Raw genomic sequence first — 23,627 nt, 5'->3', positions numbered from 1 at the left:
CTATGTCTGGGTCTGAATGCCCAGTGTAAGGCCACATGATAATGGCTCCTACAGCATCTGAGAACCAGCTTACCTAGAGACACCCCTAACTTCTCCAATGGCACAAGTCAGCAATCCCTCCTAATGCTGACCCATCCATGCCTCTCTAAATACAATGTACATATATTGGTAAGCTGCTCAATCAGATTGTGATGTCACTCAGGTGCTAAAAGGGAGGGGTAATTCTGTGTAATAAAAAAAATTGTGTTCCCTAATGCACACTGAGTGAAAAGTAATACTACATAATAATCAGATAATACGGAGATCTTAGTTGCGTATAACTGCAGATATAGGGTTAAGCCCCCAGGTCGATCGGCAAGGCGTCTCCATCACTGGGGGTCCCTAATACTAGGTATGGGTCCGGGGTGCAGGACCCCATCACGTCGGCACAGGTCGGCTACCCCAGGTCAGCACACAGGTGAAAATTATTAAGGGTTAATAAGAAGCACATAAGTACTATGTAAGTGAAGTGTGTTTAAAATACAAAAATATATACAAAGTGATAGGGAAAATCATAAGTGTTAATAAAGTGTTAGCAGCTTCAGGTCGGCACACCCTAAGTTATAATCTACTTTCTCTTACGTCCTAGAGGATGCTGAGGTCCATTTAGTACCATGGGGTATAGACGGGTCCTTTGGGAGCCACTGGCACTTTAGGAGTTTAATAGTGTGGGCTGGCTCCTCCCTCTATGCCCCTCCTACCAGACTCAGTTTAGAAAATGTGCCCGGAGGAGCCGGTCACAGCTAGGGGAACTCCTAGGAGTTTTCTTAGGTGTTTATTTTCTAGAGTTAGTTAGGTTACAGGAAGGCTGCTGGCAACAGCCTCCCTGCTTCGTGGGACTTAGGGGGGTCGGGAATAGGAACCAACTTCCAGAAGAGTTAATGGTTCCCTACTCCGCTGACAGGACACTGAGCTCCTGAGGGTGCTGATCGCAAGCCCACGAGGTGACTGCTCACTCACGCAGCACGGCCGCCACCCCCTAACAGAGCCAGAAGAAGGAAAAATGGTGAGTACAGTGCCAGCGTCTCAGTTAGCGGCAGGGTATGGCGGCACAAGGGTGGGAGCGTAGCTCTGACAGGCTGCGCTCCAGGAAGGCTCAGCAACACACAGTGTAGGTGCTTTGAGGGGCGTCCTGAGCCAGCGTGGATAAACCCTACACTGGTCACACAGCTAACAGGGGCTAATCCCCCTGTTATCACTAAAACCCTCAGGCCAGTATAAACAATTAGTGCAGGAAGCCGCATGCCATTACAAGGGACGGGGCTTCCTCTCAGAGCGGATCCAGTACTCACCCGCGCCATTTTCTCTCTGCAGATCATAGGAACTAGGACACTGACAGGGAGCGCTGTCATCCATATTAAGGTTAGTCAGTCAGCGCCGGGCTTTTATCATAACTGCCTACAGGGGCGCTGTGTGGCTGGCTCCTTATACTCTGTGACTCTCTGAAGGTACTCTGGGGGAAACTGTGTCTGACATTTTCCTGTGTGTGTAAGTGTGTGTGTGTGTGTGTATCCACATTACCATGTCTAAGGACTCTGTGTCCTGTGCTGCAGGGTGTTTATCTTCTCCTGAGGAGTCTATTCCATGTACTCAGGACTGCAATGTGCTGTCTCACCCTTCTGACTCCGAACCCCCATGGGTGGATACTTTAAGGGGAATGATATCCCAGATTTCAACAAGGATGTCACATACTGAGAAAGAGACGCAGTTTTTGAGACAATCTGTAGTGGGTTTGAAGTATTCAGCTCCCACTACTTTATCTAAAACCCCACCTACATACCCACAAAAACATACACTTGCCCAGATAATGCAAGCTGACACTGATACCGACTCTGATACAGGGGACGGTGATGGGGATATGCAGGGGGGATGCATCCCTTGCTAAAGAGGTGCAGCTAATGATTGAAGCCATTAGGGATGTTTTGCATATTTCTGAGAAGGTTCTGGAACAAGTAATCTTATTTTACAGTAAATAAGAAATCCTCGCTTACCTTCCCTGCTTCTAAGGAGTTAAAACTCCTTGTTTTAAAAATCCTGGGAAAACCCATAGAAAAAATTCCAGATCACTAAAAGAATTCTCTTTGTTTTCCCTTTCCCTAAAGAGGATAGAAAGAAGTGGGAAAACCCACCTATTGTAGACGCTTCTGTATATAGGCTGTCTAAAAAGATGGTTTTACCTGTCCCTGCTTCAACCGCCTTATAGGAGCCGGCTGACGCAATATTGAGACTACGCTTAAATCACTATACACTGCTACAGGCGTGGCTTTAAGACCCACTATTGCTTGTGCGTGGATTTCTAAAGCCATAGTAAAGTGGTCAGGCACCTTACTAGAGGACTTAGATACTATGGATAGGAGTGACATTGACTTGTTTTTACATCACATACAGGATTCTGCAGGTTTCATGGTGGAGAACATGAAGGACATTGGCCTGCTACTTCCATGGCTGTCTCGGCATGCAGAGGACTCTGGCTACGCCAATGGACTGCGGATGCAGAAACCAAGAAAAGTGTGGAGTTCCTGCCATTCACAGGTCAGGCACTATTTAGGGACGCATTGGATGCGTGGAATCCACGGCGACAGCGGGTAAGTCGACATTTCTTCCCTCCGCAGCAGCCCCAGCTAGGAAATCTTATCCTATACTGCAGTCCTTTTGGACCGCAAAATTTTAAAAATCCAAACCCCCTCCCACCTTCTTTAGAGGAGGTCAGGGAACATCCAAAAGACCTGCACCAACAGGTTCCCAGGAACAGAAACCAGGTTCTGCTTCCTCCAAATATTCAGCATGATGGTGTACCTCCCAGCCTGGAGATCAGGCAGGTGGGTGCGAGACTAAGATTTCAGTCACAGCTGGGTGTCATCATGCCTAGACCCCTGGGTGACGGATATTGTTACCCAGGGGTACAGACTGGAGTTTCAGGAACTCCCACCTCACAGATTCTTCAAATCAGGCTTACCAGCTTCGCTGACAGAAAGTGCTATCCTACAGGAAGCCATTAAAAAATTGGTACGAACAAATGTCATTGTTCCAGTTCCACCTCACCCAAAAACCAAGGGTTATTACTCAAACCTGTTTGTGGTACCAAAACCGGACGGTTCGGTAAGGCCTATATTGAACCTGAAATTGTTGAACCCCTACTTGAGGGTTTTCCAAATCAAGATGGAGTCTCTGAGAGCGGTGATCTCAGGTCTGGAGGAGGGGGAATTCCTAGTATCCCTTGATATCAAGGATGCGTACCATCACATTCCGATCTGATCCCACCTCTCCAGGCCTTTCTACGGTTTGCACTACAGGACTGTCACTATCAGTTCCAGACGTTGCCATTTGGCCTCTCCACAGCACCGAGGGTGTGCACCAAGGTCATGGCGGAGATGATGCTCCTCCTACGGAAACAGAGAGTGAACATAATTCCATATCTGGATGATAGGCTGATAGGGGCATCTTCCAAGGAGAAGCTGTTGCAGAGTATTGCGCTCTCAACTCAACTACTCTGGGATCATGGGTGGATCCTGAACCTTCCAAATTCACATTTGGAACTGACAAGGAGACTGCCCTTCCTGGGGATAATACTTGACGCAGAAATGCAGAGGGTGTTTCTACCAGTGGAGAAAGCATTGGTGATCCAATCAATGGTCCGGGATGTCTTGAAACCTCCCCGGGTATCGGTTCATTGATGCATTCACCTTCTGGGGAAGATGGTATCCTCCTACGAGGCTCTACAATACAGAAGATTCCATGCACGGTTCTTCCAGCTGGATCTCCTGGACAAGTGGTCGGGATCGCATCTTCACATGCACCAGCCGATATGCCTGTCACCGAAAGCCAGAATTTCACTACTCTGGTGGCTGCAAACTTCTCACCTGCTCAAGGGCCGCAGGTTCGGGATTCAGAATTGGATTCTTCTAACCATGGATGCAAGCCTCAAAGGTTGGGGAGTAGTCACCAATGGGGAAAATTTCACAGGAGAGTGGTCAAGCCAGGAATCGGTTCTTCCAATAAACATTCTGTAACTAAGGGCCATATACAATGGCCTTCTACAAGCGGCTCATCTTCTGCAAGATCAAACCATTCAGGTTTAGTCAGACAACATCACAGCGGTGTCCTACATAAACAGGCAGGGTGGAGCGAAGAGCAGGGCTGCAATGTCAGAGGTAACAAGAATCCTGACAAACACTGGCACTGTCGGCGATCTTCATTCCGGGAGTGGACAACTGGGAAGCAGACTTCCTCAGCAGGCATAATCTCCATCCAGGAGAATGGGGCCTCCACCCAGAAGTATTCACAAAGGTAACACGCCGATGGGGTATACCTCAGATAGACATGATGGACTCTCGCCTCAACAAGAAGCTTCAGAGGTACTGTTCCAGCTCACGAGACATACAGGCAGTGGCGGTGGACACCCTGGTGACTCCATGGGTGTTCCAGTCAGTGTATGTGTTCCCTTCACTTCCACTCATCCCAAGGATTCTCAAACTAATAAAAAGATCAAGAGTTCCGGCGATCCTCATTGCTCTGGACTGGCCAAGGCGGGCTTGGTACGCGGATCTTCTGGCATTACTGCTGGAGGATCAGAGGCCTCTTCATCTTCACGAGGACCTTTTACTGCAGGGGCCGTTTGCCTATCAAGACTTACCGCGGCTACGTTTGACGGCATGGAGGTTGAACGCCAGATCTTAGCACGGAAGGGCATTCCGAATAAGGTTATTCCTACTCTGATACAAGGGGGTAACGTCTAAGCATTACCATCGAATTTGGAAAAAGTATGTGTCTTGGTGTGAATCCAAAAAGTTTCCTACGGTGGAGTTTCAACTGGGACATTTTCTCCTCTTTCTGCAAGCAGGTGTTGGCCTACGCTTGGGCTCCATCAAGGTACAGATTTTGGCCTTGTCTATTTTCTTCCAGAAACAATTGGCTGCTATCCCTGAGGTTCAGACTTTCTTGAAAGGAGTTCTGCACATCCAACCACCCTTTGTGCCTCCTATGGCACCATGGGATCTTAATGTGGTGCTGTAGTTCCTGCAATCGGATTGCTTCGAACCTTTACAAGAGGTGGACGTAAAGTTTCTTACTTGGAAGGCGATCACGTTGTTGGCCTTGGCTTCTGCCAGACGTGTGTCAGAATTGGGGGCATTGTCGCACAAGAGCCCCTATTTGATTTCACATGAGGATAGAGCTGAGCTCAGAACGCGTCAGATATTTCTCCCTGAGGTTGTGCCGGCTTTTCATATCAACCAACCTATTGTGGTGCCAGTAGCTACTGACATCTCAATTACCTCAAAGTCCTTGGATGTCGTGCAGGCTTTGAAAATCTATGTGAAGAGAACTACTCGTCACAGGAAGTCAGACGCACTATTTGTACTTTATGATCCCAAAAAGATTGGGTGTCCTGCTTCTAAGCAGACAATTTCACGCTGGATCAGGCTTACTATCCAGCATGGAATGTAAACTACCGAAGTAGAGATGGCGCTGACATGTGTTGTATATCCTCAAGCAGCTGAAATAGGAAGGGCTAGTCAGACCCTTTGTATATAACAATAAATAAAGGTGATTCAGCGCTAGTGACTAGTTATAATAATAATTATTATTAAAATTTATTGAAAACATACATTGATTTCTTGTATAATAACATACACTTTACTGTTGCAACAGATAAAAAATGGTGGTACCACGACACAAAAAATGAAATATAAAAATAAAAAATAAAAAGTTCCAAAAAATATATATGTATAGGGCCTAGATCAACACTGCTTATTGGTTGAAGAAATTCTTAGATTGCTGGGTATGTAGCAAGATGCCTTATCCTAGGGAAATGAATAACGGTGTTACCAGTTTGCTGTAGTGAGTCCTCCACTCGGTTAGCACTCCGTAGTCATGGGGATTCTCTCACTTCTTTGATTGTCCCGTGCTGGAATTAGTGAGGGAGATGAACCCTGATAGGTCCTGATGCAATATCTTCCCTGGAGTTATTCCATGCGGGTCACCGTTCCCAAAAATGGATAGCCGGCAGATCTTGTAGTTAGTGGATCCCAGTCTTTGTCACCAACGCGTTTCACTGCTGGTGCAGCTTTCTCAAGGTGTATATGCAGTGTAAAAAGAGCCCTTATATAGCAGTGTTGATCATAATCGGCTACAGGTGTGCAGTTTCCAATCAATTCCTAAATTCATCAAATCTAAAAACTAATCTAGTTAAATTAATACATCATTTGCCAGAGGACAGTCCTATTAAACAATAGTAAAAACGAAATGTTGAAATACCTTAAAAAACGATTTTATTAAATTCATAATGGTCACATGATCGTTTGTCCCGGAAGTGGGAAGCGATCACATCCTGGATTCAGGCGTGCGTGTCACCCCTCTATTTCACTTCAGTGAAAGAGAAAGGTTTGTCTGGTCAAAATATAGCACGTGATCGGATTTCCGATCACGTGACCCGCCCGTGACGTCTCTCTCCCCCTTCGGCGAGAGAGAGGTAATATGTAGTTAGTCAGAATAGGACACGTGATCGGAGTTCCGATCACGTGACCCGCCCGCAACGTCTCTCCCTCGCTTCAGCGAGAGGGGAGGTAAGTCTAGTCAGATAGAGACACGTGATCAATTTTAATGCCGGACAGATTTTCAAAAACAGATGTAAGTTTGTCCAATCACATGACCTTAATCATGGTCAAGACATTAACATACATCCCGTTGTCCAGCATCACCAAGAGCCATCAAATGTATACATAGGTCTTCATTAGGAAAAAATTACAGCCTATGTCGACAGTTTTCTACAACCTCGTGTCTCTCGGTTGAGGTCATTCATCTCAGATACCACACACTTCCTCCAATTATTGGAGAATGTTAAGTGGAAATCGACCTATTCATTTGCGACTTTAGATGTCTCGGCTCTCTATACGAACATCCCCCATAATTTGGGGGTGCAAGTTATACATGAGATACTTTCCCATGATCATGACCTCTCCGAGAGACACGAACAATTTCTAGTCGACTCTATATCCTTCATTCTTTGACACAACTATTTTCTTTTTTCGGACACTTTTTATCTTCAAACTATGGGCACGGCCATGGGGACCAGATTCGCCCCGAGCTACGCTAACCTCTATGTCGGCCAATTATAGGACCGATTTGTGTGGCAAAGCGGGTTCGGGGAGAAGCTGGTCTTCTACGGCCGATACATAGATGACCTTTTTATTATTTGGGATGGGGATTTGGATTCTTTTTCACAGTTTGTTTGTTTTCTCAACAACAACACTTATAATTTACAGTTCATCTCTCACTTTAGTAAAACTAACATTTCTTTCCTGGACATAGCCCTTAGTATTGAAGATAACTGTATCCTGACTTCCAATTTTGTGAAAGAAGTAGGGAACAACGGTTACTTACATTATAAAAGCGCACACTATGACCCCTGGAAAAAGAACATTCCAAGGGGCCAACTGATGCGACTACGTAGGAACTGCTCTACCATGGAATCTTTCTTGTCACAAGCAGACCAATTAATACAGAAATTCAGAGATAGAGAATACCCTCAATATATTCTAGACATTGCCTTGAAAGAAACATTAGCAATGAACAGACAGTCACTATTGGTCCACAAATCCAAAACTGTTCATCAAGACCAAAAGAATAGAGAGTTGGCCTTTATCTCAAAGTTTAATAATGAATCAAAAAGGATCAAATCCATTATAAAACAAAATTATCCTATGTTAAAAAGTGACCCCCTTTTGTCCAAGATACTTCCTCCTAATCCAGAATTTATATTCAAGAAAAATAAGTCACTGAAAACAATCCTAGCCCCAAGCCAATTGAAGACTATACCTTCAAATAATACCAAAGGTATGTCATGGTTACCTCCATTAACTAATGGCTTCTACAAATGTGGGGCAAACCGGTGTACAACCTGTCTTCATACGTGCAATAAAACTAAAGAAATAGTCTCTCCTGTGGACCAGAAAATTATAAAAATATCAAGTTTTATTAACTGTAATACCTCTTGGGTCATCTACCGCTTACAATGTAGCTGTAAATTGAATTATGTGGGAAGAACAACAAGAAGTATCAAAATCAGATTCATGGAGCACCGTAGGAATATTGTGAATGGGGTAACCAACCATAGTGTCCCAAGACATTTTCTCAAATTTCATAACAAAGATCCATCATCCCTGACCATTACAGGTCTTGAACACATCAAGAAAACTGAGAGAGGGGGTGACAGATACACCCGCTTATGCAAACAGGAAATTTTCTGGACATTCCAGCTTGATTCATTATATCCTAGCGGTCTCAATGAGGCCCTAGAGCTGAATGCACTTCTCTGAAGGGAGATGTTATTTCAGAGGTGGAGAAGCTGATCTGTCACGAGGATTTTCTTTATTATACCAAAGATCAATTCATATACAAAATAATAATAAAAAATATATATGAGAAATAAATATTTTCTAGATATATTTGTGCTCTATTGTGTCTTATATCACACCATATGACGGAATCTCTGATGAAATAATAATGATCTTTTGTGCTGCTAGACCATGTTATATGTGATCATTAAATTGTCAAAAGATACTAGATGAGTTTAACTGAAGAATGAACCAATGAATATGCAAGAATTTGATCTTTACCTATTTATTATAAGATGCTCAACTACCATTTATGAGCATGAGACTATTTTGGTTATTATAATTAGAAGATAAATTAGATTATTATGGAGCCAATGATGCTATGGTCTGCTTTTATTTATTTTATATCTATTAAAAATGATAAATTCTAAACTAAATATGTGGTATCATCCAGGAGGGAAGAAGGTTGTTGGATGTGTGTCATGCTAATGATGTGGTTAGAAGGATATTAAAATGGCATTTTTGTTCCAACATCCCCCTTGCCATATAATAATTATTATATAATTTTTTCCTAATGAAGACCTATATATACATTTTGATGGCTCTTGGTGATGCTGGACAACGGGATGTATGTTAATGTCCTGACCATGATTAAGGTCATGTGATTGGACAAACTTACATCTGTTTTTTAAAATCTGTCCGGCATTAAAATTGATCACGTGTCTCTATCTGACTAGACTTACCTCCCCTCTCGCTGAAGCGAGGGAGAGACATTGCGGGCGGGTCACGTGATCGGAACTCCGATCACGTGTCCTATTCTGACTAACTACATATTACCTCTCTCTCGCCGAAGGGGGAGAGAGACGTCACGGGCGGGTCACGTGATCGGAACTTTTGACCAGACAAACCTTTCTCTTTCACTGAAGTGAAATAGAGGGGTGACACGCACGCCTGAATCCAGGATGTGATCGCTTCCCACTTCTGGGACAAACGATCATGTGACCATTATGAATTTAATAAAATCGTTTTTTAAGGTATTTCAACATTTCGTTTTTACTATTGTTTAATAGGACTGTCCTCTGGCAAATGATGTATTAATTTAACTAGATTAGTTTTTAGATTTGATGAATTTAGGAATTGATTGGAAACTGCACACCTGTAGCCGATTATGATCAACACTGCTATATAAGGGCTCTTTTTACACTGCATATACACCTTGAGAAAGCTGCACCAGCAGTGAAACGCGTTGGTGACAAAGACTGGGATCCACTAACTACAAGATCTGCCGGCTATCCATTTTTGGGAACGGTGACCCGCATGGAATAACTCCGGGGAAGATATTGCATCAGGACCTATCAGGGTTCATCTCCCTCACTAATTCCAGCACGGGACAATCAAAGAAGTGAGAGAATCCCCATGACTACGGAGTGCTAACCGAGTGGAGGACTCACTACAGCAAACTGGTAACACCGTTATTCATTTCCCTAGGATAAGGCATCTTGCTACATACCCAGCAATCTAAGAATTTCTTCAACCAATAAGCAGTGTTGATCTAGGCCCTATACATATATATTTTTTGGAACTTTTTATTTTTTATTTTTATATTTCATTTTTTGTGTCGTGGTACCACCATTTTTTATCTGTTGCAACAGTAAAGTGTATGTTATTATACAAGAAATCAATGTATGTTTTCAATAAATTTTAATAATTATCTAACTAGTCACTAGCGCTGAATCACCTTTATTTATTACTATCCAGCATGCTTATTCCGCGGCAGGATTGCCAATTCCAAAATCTGTTCAGGCGCACTCTACCCGTAAAGTGGGTTCTTCCAGGGCAGCTGCACAGGGTGTCTCGGCTATTCAGCTTTGCCGAGCAGCTACTTGGTCACGTTTGCTAAGTTTTACAAGTTCTATACTTTGGCCTCTGAGGACCTCAAGTTTGGTTAATCAGTTCTGCAGGAACCTCAGCACTCTCCCTCCTGTACTGGGAGCTTTGGTACATCTCCATGGTACTAAATGGATCCCAGCATCTTCTACAGGCTACGAGAAAAGGATTTACCGGTAGGTAATTAAAATCATATTTTTACATCAGTGTCTTACCTCTATATTCTCAATAGTAATAAGGATGGTGTGTGTAAAGAGAATTACATATCAGAAACTATACAGCTGCCACCATACTTCTGCTTCTCATACGTGTGCTACTGGCAGCAGTGAACATCTGAGTGAGAGTGCAGGGAAGACAGCAGAGTCTGATGAGAAAGAGATTGGATCTGCCTTTGCAGGGATGTACCACACCTGTCACCCCTGTTATTATATAAAATAATAAATAAGAGGGGCGTGGACTATCCAGACGTGCTTTCTGGAGCTCTCCTCACTAAGTGGCTTCTTATCTACCCTACCTGATAGCTATCAGCCGCCACTGGGACCAAGACCCAGTCTATTAAGTCCCCCACTCCTACTGCCCTAAAGCCAATCGCTCCACTCACTCTTGGCACCTTTCACTGCCGCAGCCTAGTGACGCCTATGAAGCCATGGGCTGTATTCTGGGGATAAGCGTGCCCAGTCTTTGCCTTCTGCCTTCAATAAGGTTTAATATAAATATTATATATATATATATATATATATATATATATAGAGAGAGAGAGAGAGAGAGAGAGAGCACAACGACACGGGACGTGCACATGGGTGTAGATGGTGACACTAAAACTACTGGATGATCATTGTGAATGTCTGAGGTATTGATACAATGCAAATTTGTTGAGATATTGTTTCTTTTTCAGATGAAACCATGGGTCGTGCACGTGATGCAACTGGCAAAAGGGAGCCATTGGTTGTGGCCGAGACCGGCATTTGTTTGTTGGTGATCCCTTGTAGACAGTGAGTAGTATCCATCTACAGTGGAAGAAGCATGGACACCAAGAATCTTAGCGGCGGAACAGTGGGTGAAAGTAGATCATGATAAATCTGGACCACAGGTATTTAGGGCGCCTAGCAACCACCAATCGTTCCAAACGCATCAGGAACTGAACCAACAGTACAATGCCGGACCCAGCCAAACAGTCCCAGACCTGGTGAATTGGAGGGCCACATAAGATGTAGCGATACGTCAGACTGGTGCTCTGAAAACCAATCCAAGCATTTCGGCCACTGTTCCGCCGCTGAGAGTACACCTAAAGTTTAACACTAATGTGATAGCTGTTTTTATGGTAATTATTTTTAGCAATAGAGTAGCACCTGCAGTATAGTGGGGTCCCTTGTCGGGGGCTGCAGGCTTAAATGCACTGAGCAATACATGAACCAAAACTCCACTGTTTATTATTGTTAGTTAAATATACGTTATGGTAAGAATTTACCGTTGATAACGGTATTTCTCCTATATCCACAGGTTTCCACAGGATAACAATGGGATATGATGGAGCGACAGCGGATTGGCACCAAATGATCACAAGATTTCAGGCCTCCCAGGATGAAACAGGCTCGTCCATATATCCCCGCCCACTGGCTCAGTGAAATCAGTTGTATTCCAAAGCATTTAGGCAGGAGCTTTATGTAGAACCCTATTCAGGCGAGAAGAACACACTTGCACACCCTTCCATGCAAGAGGGAAGAGGTTAGTCAGTATAAAGTTTCTCAAATCGAGTGCGTCAGGGTGAGATCCCTGTGGAAACCTGTGGACATATGAGAAATACAGTTATAAACGGTAAGTTCTTACCATAACGTATATTTATCCGGCTGGGTCCACAGGTTATCCACAGGATAACAATATGATTTTAAACCTAATGGTAAATCTTTTTCTCCTAGTCCGCAGAGGATGCTGGGGACTCCGTAAGGACCATGGGGTATAGACGGGCTCCGCAGGAGACATGTGCACTCTAAGACCTTTTAATGGGCGTGAGCTGGCTCCTCCCTCTATACCCCTCCTCCAGACCTGTTATAAAACTGTGCCCAGAGGAGACGGACATTTCGAGGAAAAGAATTAAGGGTGAGATACATACCAGCTCACACCACAACACACCGTACAACATGGTATATAACTAAACCAGTTAACAGCATGAACAACAGAAATCAGAAACAGTCTGATCTCAACCGTACACAACTCTCGTGTAACTACATCAGTAACTATGTACAAGTACTGCAGATTTATTCCGCACTGGGACGGTCGCCCAGCATCCTCTTGTTATGAGCCACGGCTGTGGCTCATTCCTGTTTTGCATGTCAGTTATGTATTTTATGTTTATAAGTTGTCTTGCAGGCCAGGATTTCCCGTTGCTCTGTTTTAGAATACTCTTGGTTGCTGCCGCTGGTGAGTCTGTGTAATTGCAGCTTGTTCCCATGTGTTCAGCCTCACCTGGCTGCTAATTGCATCTTGTCAGTTTGGAGTCATGCAACAGGGCAGCTGTATGAAATTATTAATTCGGCCTCTCTGTTATATGCTGGCTGACTGCAATTCACAGATGCTGGTGATATTTCTAAGTTTCCAGTCTGCTTGAGTTCTGAGCTTGTTCCTGCCAGTTCCTGAATTCCTGTGTCAGTCCCTGTGTCGATTCCTGTGTCTGATCCCGTGTCCTGCCGTTAAGCGTTCCTGTCCTGAAGTCCAGTGGCTTTGCCTGTGCCTGGTCAAGTTTCTGGCTTCTTGGTGTTCACCGGTCTGTCGTTTGGGATTCTGCCTGTCCTCTAGTTCTGAGAGTCTGTGCCGGCAGCATTGGAGGTTCCTGTCCGTTTGCCAGTATTCGTACCGGTTCCGTGAGTAGCGGCTCTGCCGCGTCCGTCGGCCTAGGCCGCTGTATTCTGTTATTATTCCTGTCACTGGTGTTTTGCAGAGGGTTCTGCTTATGCTGTCACCGCCGGTACACAAAAGTATGGTGTCGGCGTGTGGTCAGCATTTCCTTTGTTGTTCTTTTCCTTTGGCGGCAAGCCGCACATGCATTTGGTTTTAGGCTAGTTAATAGCCCCTGGCTTTGGTTGTTTCAGTTAGAGGGCCCCTTGTTATCACCCTGTCTCGGTACACTCTTTGTCTCTCATTAAGACCTGAGGGGTCATCGAAGTTGGGCAGACGTAATCCGCCCTTCAAATGCGGCTGCCATGGGCTCAAGCAACCATAGTCTCGCAAGAGTGTACTGACAGCACGGGCGAGACAACGGAGATAGGGCGCCAGGGGCTATTACCTTTCCATTCCCCTTTCCCAGCATTACGCCCTGGTGCTCTGGACTCACTTCATAACATCTCCCTTGTTCTGAGCACCAGGAACCTAACATAATCACCAGCCCTACCACAAAAAATAAATAAAACTTTTTTATTTTTTGGCCCAGTCCAGTGTCTAGTCTAGAATCCAGTCCTGTCTAGAATTCAGTGTGCTGAACCCAGTCCGGTGTTTATAATCCAGTCCTGTCTAGTATTCAGTATGCAGAATCCAATCCAGTGTTTAGAATCCAGTCCTGTTTAGAAACTAGTGTGCAGAATTCCAGTCTGGTGTTTAAAAATCCAGTCCTGTCTTGTCTAGTTTAAAAAATTCAGTCTTGTCTTGCCTAGTCTTGCCTTGTCTTGTCTAGTTTTAAATCCTCCTATGTCTACTATGCAAGCCCTGCAGGCATCTCTCTCAGCCCTGAACCATGCTTTCAGTGCTTTGAGACCAGAGCGACTAGAAGTTTTGCAGCAATCCCTAAAACAACTGCAAAACCTTCTGACTGAAATCTTGCTCATCTTGCCAGAAGTCGTTGAGAGTACATCTATCTCTAAAGAGACTCTTGTTCACAGTATGGTGACAAGAGAATCCTCTGGTTTAATTGAAGAGAAAAGGTTTAAAAGTTTTCTGCGGCCCAGGCTCTCAGAAGAGGAGCGTCTGCGTCGCAGAAACTTAAACTTGTGCCTATATTGTGGGGGTTTAGGCCACTATCTGCAGACCTGTGAGTTGCGCAAGCCAAAGTGTGTTGACGAGTCTTGCCCTCTGGCCAAGTTGAGTCAGGATACAAGACCTACTCCTGTCTCTACTGTGGCAGAGGTACTTGTCACACAACCCACACTAAAAAGCTCTCTGTCCTATAATTGGGGTCCTTGGGCAAGGGAGCCCCATTATAGATTCAGGAATCAAAAGATAATGTTTCTCTCCTCTCTTGAGGTTCCTGTGGAAGCAGAGTTGCAAGCCCCTGGAGTGGTGCCCGTAGCCCAGGCTCCTGGAGTGGTTCCCCGAGCCCAGGGTCCTGGAGAGGTGCCAGTTGCCCAGGTCCTGGAGAGGTGCCTGTTGCCCAGGGTCCTGGAGAGGTGCCTGTTGCCCAGGGTCCTGGAGAGGTGCCCGATGCTCAGGTTCTTGGTGCGGTACCCGGTGCCCAGAGTGCTGGAGCGGTACCCGGTGCCCAGAGTGCTGGAGCAGTACCCGGTACCCAGAGTGCTGGAGCAGCACCCGGTGCCCAGAGTGCTGGAGCGGTACCCGGTGCCTAGAGTGCTGGAGCAGTACCCGATGACCAAGCTTATAGAGGGACATCAAATATTGTAGCTCAGGTGTCCATACCAGAAGGGGTCTCAGAGGCCGTTACCCCAGGTAGGGACTTGAAAAGCGCAACCCCAGAAAGGGTATCTAAAACCACAGTTCTAGAAGGGAACTCGAGAAGCAAAACCCCAGAAGGGATATTTGAAGTAATATCCCCAAGTGGGGTCTCGAGAGACGCAGCCTCTAAGAAGGGTCTAGAGGTCGCTTCCCCAGGAAAGAACTTAAGAGGCGTAGCATTAGTGGAGGTGCTGAAGGTTATAGCTTCAGCAAAAGTCCCGGAAGTCATAGTCCCGGGAGAAGTTTAGATAATTATTGACTCGGAGAGGGAGGCCAATGGCTCGGTCCCAGTTAGGGAGGCCGACGGCTCGGTCCCAGTAAAAGAATCCGAGGTGCTGACCCCAGCGGGGTTCCCAGAGGCCACTGCCCCGGGTGGGGTTCAGAAAGTCACTGCCCCGGGTGGGGTTCAGAAAGTCACTGCCCTGGGTGGGGTTCAGAAAGTCACTGCCCCAGGTGGGGTTCAGAGAGTCTCAGCCTCGAGTAAGGTCAATAGTGACCAGGTCCTAGCAAAGCACTTCAGTCAGTCAGATGGGAAGGAAACAGATCCTGACTCTGTTGATATCTCAACATCCATAATATTTTATGGGGACTTAGCCCAATTTCTGGCGCTTTACAAACACTATTACATTATTATGTTGTCTAGACCATTTCTGGGCATCACTTCAGAGAACCTTGTGCTCTATCTGATTTATTCTTTTAGAGGAGAGCCTTTTGAGTGGGCGACCAGCCTAATGAAAGCTGAAGATCCCATTCTTCAGGATCTCCCAGCATTCAGTGATGCAATTATTAAAAGATATGGTCCCAAAGAAATTGGTTCAGGTTCCTCTAAGTCACCCGTCTTGTCTGTTGAGAGTCCACCAAATACTGTAAACTCGGCACAAGAGTCCCAGCCCGTTGTTTTGACTGCAGGATGTGCTTTTCTGACTTCTTCTTCTTCTAATAATAGTACTTTGCCAGAAAGTTCAGCTCCCAAGGGTAAGAAACCTGTCTCTGATTTGAACGCAGCCTTGCTGGGTGGTACCATCAGTTCAGACAATATTTGGGGAATTACCTTGGTCAGACCTAAAGAGCTTTGTAAAAAGAAGAAGAAGAAAAATAAATAATTTTTTGACTCTTGCCTTGATTAAATAAAAAAAAAAATATATATATTTTTTTTTTCCTTGTCTTGTGTCCAGTGGCCACTGTCAGGGGGAGGGCACTGTTACAAGCTGTGGTTGCAGCTTGTTTCTGTTTTTGTGTCTGTTAGACCAGTGTGTCAGGGTTTTTTTTTGTATCCCTTGTTTTGGATAGTCTGTATTTTGGGGTTCTTTGACCCCTCCTCAAGGGGGGCGTACTGTTATGAGCCACGGCTGTGGCTCATTCCTGTTTTGCATGTCAGTTATGTATTTTATGTTTATAAGTTGTCTTGCAGGCCAGGATTTCCCGTTGCTCTGTTTTAGAATACTCTTGGTTGCTGCCGCTGGTGAGTCTGTGTAATTGCAGCTTGTTCCCATGTGTTCAGCCTCACCTGGCTGCTAATTGCATTTTGTCAGTTTGGAGTCATGCAACAGGGCAGCTGTATGAAATTATTAATTAGGCCTCTCTGTTATATGCTGGCTCAGTGCAGTTCGCAGATGCTGGTGATATTTCTAAGTTTCCAGTCTGCTTGAGTTCTGAGCTTGTTCCTGCCAGTTCCTGAATTCCTGTGTCAGTCCCTGTGTCGATTCCTGTGTCTGATCCCGTGTCCTGCCGTTAAGAGTTCCTGTCCTGAAGTCCAGTGGCTTTGCCTGTGCCTGGTCAAGTTTCTGGCTTCTTGGTGTCCATCGGTCTGTCGGTTGGGATTCTGCCTGTCCACCAGTTCTGAGAGTCTGTGCCGGCAGCATTGGAGGTTCCTGTCCGTTTGCCAGTATTCGTACCGGTTCCGTGAGTAGCGGCTCTGCAGTGTCCGTCGGCCTAGGCCGCTGTATTCTGTTATTATTCCTGTCACTGGTGTTTTGCAGAGGGTTCTGCTTATGCTGTCACCGCCGGTACACAAAAGTATTGTGTCGGTGTGTGGTCAGCATTTCCTTTGTTGTTCTTTTCCTTTGGCGGCAAGCCGCACATGCATTTAGTTTTAGGCTAGTTAGTAGCCCCTGGCTTTGGTTGTTTCAGTTAGAGGGCCCCTTGTTATCAACCTGTCTCGGTACACTCTTTGTCTCTCATTAAGACCTGAGGGGGCATCGAAGTTGGGCAGACGTAATCCGCCCTTCAAACGTGGCTGCCATGGGCTCAAGCAACCATAGTCTCGCAAGAGTGTACTGACAGCACGGGCGAGACAACGGAGATAGGGCGCCAGGGGCTATTACCTTTCCATTCCCCTTTCCCAGCATTACGTCCTGGTGCTCTGGACTCACTTCATAACATCTCCCTTGTTCTGAGCACCAGGAACCTAACACCTCTATGGACTAGGAGAAAAAGATTTACTGGTAGGTTTAAAATCTTATTTTCTCTTACGTCCTAGAGGATGCTGGGGACTCCGTAAGGACCATGGGGATTATACCAAAGCTCCAGACTGGGCGGGAGAGTGAGGATGACTCTGCAGCACCGATTGAGCAAACAGGAGGTACTCATCAGCCAGGGTATCAAACTTATAGAATTTTGCAAAAGGGTTTGAACCCGACCAAGTAGCTGCTCGGCAAAGCTGTAGTGCCGAGACACCTCGGGCATCCGCCCAAGAAAAGCCCACTTTCCTCGTGGAATGGGCCTTTACTGATTTTGGATGCGGCAATCCTGCCGCAGAATAAGCCTGCTGAATCATGTTACAGATCCAGCGAGCAATAGTCTGCTTTGAAGCAGGAGCACCCAGCTTGTTGGGTGCATACAGGACAAACAGTGAGTCAGTCTTCCTGACTCCAGCCATCCTAGATACATAGATCTTCAAACCCCGGACCACGTCCAGCAACTTGTAGTCCTCCAAGTCACGAGTAGCCGCAGGCACCATAATAGGTTGGTTCAGATGAAAAGATGACACCACCTTTGGCAGAAAGTGCGGATGAGTCCGTAATTCTGCCCTGTCCATATGGAAAACCAGATAGGGGCTTTTACATGACAAAGCCGCCAATTCTGACACTCGCCTAGCCGAAGCTAAGGCTAACAGCATGACCATTTTCCAAGTGAGATACTTCAGCTCCACTGTCTTAAGTGGTTCAAACCAGTGAGATTTTAGGAAATCCAATACCACGTTGAGATCCCTAGGTGCCACTGGTGGCACAAAAGGGGGCTGAATATGCAGCACTCCTTTGACAAACGACTGAACCTCCAGTAGGGAAGCCAGTTCTTTTTGTAAGAAAATGGATAGGGACGAAATCTGGACCTTTATGGACCCTAATTTTAGGCCCATAGTCATACCTGACTGTAGAAAGTGTAGGAATCGACCCAGCTGGAATTCCTCTGTAGGGGCCTTCCTGGCCTCACACCAAGCAACATATTTTCGCCATATACGGTGATAATGTTTTGCCGTCACATCCTTCCTAGCCTTTATCAGCGTAGGAATAACTTCATACAGAATGCGTTTTCTGCTAGGATCCGGCGTTCAACCACCATGCCGTCAAACGCAGCCGCGGTAAGTCTTGGAACAGACAAGGCCCCTGTTGCAACAGGTCTTGTCTGAGAGGCAGAGGCCATGGTTCCTCTGTGAGCATCTCTTGCAGATCTGGATACCAAGTCCTTCTTGGCCCATCTGGAACAATGAGTATTGTTCTCACTCCTCTTTTCCTTATGATTCTCAGCACCATGGTATGAGAGGAATAGGAGGGAATATATAAACCGACTGTAACCCCAACGGTGTCAATAGTGCGTCTACAGCTATCGCCTGATGGTCCCTTGACCTGGTGTAAACCTGTAGCTTTTTTGTTGAGGCGGGATGCCATCATGTCCACCTGTGGCAGTTCCCACCGACTTGCAATCTGTGTGAAGACTTCTTGATGAAGTTCTCACTCTCCCGGGTGGAGGTCTTGCCTGCTGAGGAAGTCTGCTTCCCAGTTGTCCACTCCCGGAATGAACACAGCTGACAGTGCGCTTATGAGATTCTCCGCCCAGTGAAGAATTCCGGTGGCTTCTACCATTGCCACCCTGCTCCTTGTGCCGCCTTGGCGGATTACATGAGCCACTGCGATAATACTGTCTGACTGAATCAGACCCGGTTGGTCACGAAGCAGGGACTCTGCATGACGTAGGGCATTGCATAAGGTCCTTAGATCCAGGATATTGACGTGACCCCAGCCCTTGGAAATATCTTCCCTGTTTGACTGCTCCCCACCCTCAGAGGCTTGCATCCGTGGTCTCCAGGACCCAGTCCTGAATGCCGATTCTGTGACCTTCGAGAAGGTGAGCACTCTGCAGCCACCACAGGGGAGACACCCTGGCCCTGGGGGATAGGGTGATTAACCGATGCCTCTGAAGATGTGATCCGGACCACTTGTCCAGTAAGTCCCACTGAAAAGGTCCTCGCATGGAACCTGTCGAAGGGAATGGTCTCTTATGATGCCACCATCCTTCCCAGGACTCAAGTGCAGTGATGTACTAACACCTGTTTTGGTATAATAGATTCCTGACCAGTGACACAAGCTCCTGAGCTCTCTCTATCGGGAGATCAACCCTGTTCTGGTCTGTGTCTAGGGTCATGCCTAGGAGAGGCAGATGAGATGTAGAAACCAACTGCGACTTTGGAATATATAGAATCCAGCCGCGTTGCCGTTACACTTCCAGAGAAAGTGATACGCTGTTCAGCAACTGCTCTCTTGATCTCACTTTTATGAGATCGTCTAAAAACGTGAAATAGTGACACCTTGCTTCCGCAGGATCACCATCACTTCCGCCATCACCTTGGTCTAAATTGGTAATGACAATCCCGTACCGCAATTCTGAGGTACGCCTGATGAGGTGGATAAATGGGGACCTGAAGGTATGCATCCTTTATGTCCCGAGTCACCTTTCAGGCTTACAATGATCTCTCCTAGCGATGCCATCTTGAACTTGCCCCTTTTCAGGTATATGTTCAGGAATTTTAAATTCAATGTGGGTCTGACCAAACCTTCTGGTTTTGGGACTACAACATGGTCAAATAATAACCCCCGTCTTTGTTGAATGAGGGGAACCTTGACAACCACCTGTTGAATATACAATTTCGTGAAATGCAGTTCACACTGTTTTCCTCTCATGTCAGGGCCGTCGGTGAGGGGGCATCTTCTCACAGTCCAGCTTGTATCCCTGAGACACAATATCTATTGCCCAGGGATCGAACAGGGAGTGAACCCACTTGTGGCTGAACTTCCGAAGGCGTGCCCCACTGGGCCTAGCTCCGCCTGTGGAGCCCCAGCGATATGCAGTGGATTTTTGTAGAGGCCGGGGAGAACTTTTGTTTTCTCTGCCCCGCCTCCGGCAAGAAAGGACGTATCTCGGACTTTCTTGTTTCTTTATTAGAAAAGCTGCATTTGATAATGTCGTGCTTTCCTAGGCTGTGCAGGGATATAAGGCAAAACATCAGAATTACCAGATATAGCTGTGGAGACCAGGTCCGAGAACCCTTCTCCACACAATCCTCAGCCTTCCATATGCCTCTTAAGTCGGCATTATCGGTCTATTGCATATTGTACAGGACACGTCAAGCAGAAATCGACATAGCTGTGACTCTAGGACCCAGTATACTCATGTCTCTATGGCATGTTTTATATATACATATCTCTTAAGACAGCATCTGTAATATATATCTATATACATACTAGGGTCTCTATCTCTGCTGATAAGGTACCTGTCTACGCTTCCACAGCGCTACAACCCCATGCCGACCCAATCGCCAGTCTGGGTAGTGTACCAGAATGTGCACGCTATCTGCAGAATCCCTGAGAATAGCTGTAACATCAGGGCTGCCTTTTGTGACACCCTAGAGGAAGATTCCCATCGTATCCTGGCCCTAGTGGGGAAAGGATATTGCCTGAGAATTCTTTGTGGGAAGCTGCAGCTTCCTGTCTGGAGATTCCCGCTCTTTTTCCTCATGAGAGGAGGGAAATTTACCTCAGTTTTCTTCCCCTTACACATGTGTACCCTTGTGTCAGGGAAATCATCTTATTACAATAAACATATATTGAATACTTTACTGCCCATCTGGCTGTAACTTTGCATTATCATAGTCGACACTGGAGGCAGACTCCGTGTCGACATCTGTGTCAATTAACTGGGATAGTGGACGCTTATGAGACCCCGACGGCCTCTGAGCTGTGGGATCAGGCACTGGGCGAGACCCTGACTGTCCCAAGGCTTCAGCTTTGTCTAACCTTTTATGCAAGGAGTTTACATTATCATTTAACACCTTCCACATATCCATCCAGTCAGGTGTCGGCGCCGACACCACATCCATATGCACTTGCACCGCCTCCATGTACCCTTCCTCATCATACATGTCGACACTGATGTACCGACACACCGCACACACACAGGGAATGCTCTGACTGAGGACAGGACCCCACAAAGGCTTTTGGGGAGACAGAGGAGTATGCCAGCACACACCACAGTGCTATTATAACCCAGGGGTTACACTATAATTAGTGTCCACCCAGTAGCTGCTGAATTAACGTTTTTGCGCTTAAATTTATGTGCCCCCCTCTCTTTTGCCCTTCTTGTACCTGAATACTGCAGGGGAGAGCCTGGGGAGCTGCTTCCAGTGGAGCTGTGAAAACAATGGCGCTGGTGTGCTGAGGAAGGAGGCCCCGCCCCCTCAGCGGCGGGCTTCTGTCCCGCTTCTTATGTGTAAAAATGGCGGGGGTTTTTACATATATACAGTCTGTGACTGTATATATATCCATTTATGCCAAAGGTACTCAATTGCTGCCCAGGGCGCCCCCCCCCCCCCCCCTCCCAGCGCCCTGCACCCTACAGTGACCGGAGTGTGAAGGTGTGCTGTGGGAGCAATGGCGCACAGCTGCGGTGCTGTGCGCTACCTTATGTGAAGACAGGAGTCTTCATGCCGCCGATTTCGAAGTCTTCTTGCTTCTCCCGGTCTTCTGTACTTCTGGCTCTACGAGGGGGACGGCGGCGCGGCTCCGGGAACGGACGATCGACGTAGGGTACCTGTATTCGATCCCTCTGGAGCTAATGGTGTCCAGTAGCCTAAGAAGCACAAGCTAGCTGCAAGCAGGTAGGTTTGCTTCTCTCCCCTCAGTCCCTCGTAGCAGTGAGTCTGTTGCCAGCAGATCTCACTGAAAATAAAAAACCTAACAAATACTTTCTTTTTCTAGCAGGCTCAGGAGAGCCCCCTAGGAGCACCCAGCTCTGGCCAGGCACAGATTCTAACTGAGGTCTGGAGGAGGGGCATAGAGGGAGGAGCCAGTGCATACCAGATAGTACCTAATCTTTCTTTAGAGTGCCCACTCTCCTGCGGAGCCCGTCTATTCCCCATGGTCCTTACGGAGTCCCCAGCATCCACTTAGGACGTTAGAGAAGAAAAAAAAAATCAGAAAATAAGATTTTAAACCTACCGGTAAATCTTTTTCTCCTAGTCCGTAGAGGATGCTGGGGACTCCGTAAGGACCATGAGGTATAGTCGGGGCTCCGCAGGAGACATGGGCACTCTAAAGACTTTAGAATGGGTGTGCACTGGCTCCTCCCTCTATGCCCCTCCTCCAGACCTCAGTTAGAGAAACTGTGCCCAGAGGAGACGGACAGTACGAGGAAAGGATTTTTGTTAATCTAAGGGCAAGATTCATACCAGCCCACACCATCCACACCGTATAACATGGAATATACGCAACCAGTTAACAGTATGAACAAAACAGCATCAGCCAACTACTGATCTTAACTGTAACATAACCCTTATGTAAGCAACAACTATATACAAGCCTTGCAGAAATATGTCCGCACTGGGACGGGCGCCCAGCATCCTCTACGGACTAGGAGAAAAAGATTTACCGGTAGGTTTAAAATCTTATTTTCTCTTACGTCCTAGAGGATGCTGGGGACTCCGTAAGGACCATGGGGATTATACCAAAGCTCCCAACCGGGCGGGAGAGTGCGGATGACTCTGCAGCACCGATTGAGCAAACATGAGGTTCTCATCAGCCAGGGTATCAAACTTGTAGAATTTTGCAAAGGTGTTTGAACCCGACCAAGTAGCTGCTCGGCAAAGCTGTAAAGCCGAGACACCTCGGGCAGCCACCCAAGAAGAGCCCACCTTCCTAGTGGAATGGGCCTTTACTGAATTTGGTAACGGCAATCCAGCCATAGAATGAGCCTGCTGAATCGTGTTACAGATCCAGCGAGCAATAAGTCTGCTTAGAAGCAGGAGCGCCAAGCTTGTTGGCTGCATACAGGACAAACAGTGCCTCTGTTTTCCTAACCCGAGCCATCCTGGCTACGTAAATTTTTAAGGCCCTGACCACATCAAGGGACTTGGAATCCTCCAAGTCTCCCGTAGCCACAGGCACCACAATAGGTTGTTTCATATGAAACGATGCAACCACCTTAGGCAAAAATTGAGGACGAGTCCTCAACTCTGCTCTATCCACATGGAAAATCAGATAAGGGCTTTTGTGAGACAAAGCCGCCAATTCGGACACCTGCCTTACAAATGCCAAGGCCAACAATATGACCACTTTCCAAGTGAGAAATTTTAATTCAACTGTTTGAAGAGGCTCACACCATGAGATTTTAGGAACTGTAACACCACGTTAAGGTCCCACGGTGCCACTGGAGGCACAAAAG

At 46.4% G+C, this 23,627-nt stretch overlaps 1 protein-coding gene across 1 annotated transcript in view; it reads right to left on the bottom strand.

The window, feature by feature from the left end:
- The window catches only part of LOC134984402 (oocyte zinc finger protein XlCOF22-like), a 43,868-nt gene that overhangs the window by 3,082 nt on the left and 17,159 nt on the right, over window positions 1-23,627 (bottom strand). The window lies entirely within an intron of this gene.

Source organism: Pseudophryne corroboree (assembly GCF_028390025.1).
Source record: "Pseudophryne corroboree isolate aPseCor3 chromosome 3 unlocalized genomic scaffold, aPseCor3.hap2 SUPER_3_unloc_51, whole genome shotgun sequence".
Taxonomy (NCBI): Eukaryota; Metazoa; Chordata; class Amphibia; order Anura; family Myobatrachidae; genus Pseudophryne; species Pseudophryne corroboree.
Note: the sequence above shows the minus strand (reverse complement) of the source record. Positions and strands in the feature narration are given on the sequence as shown.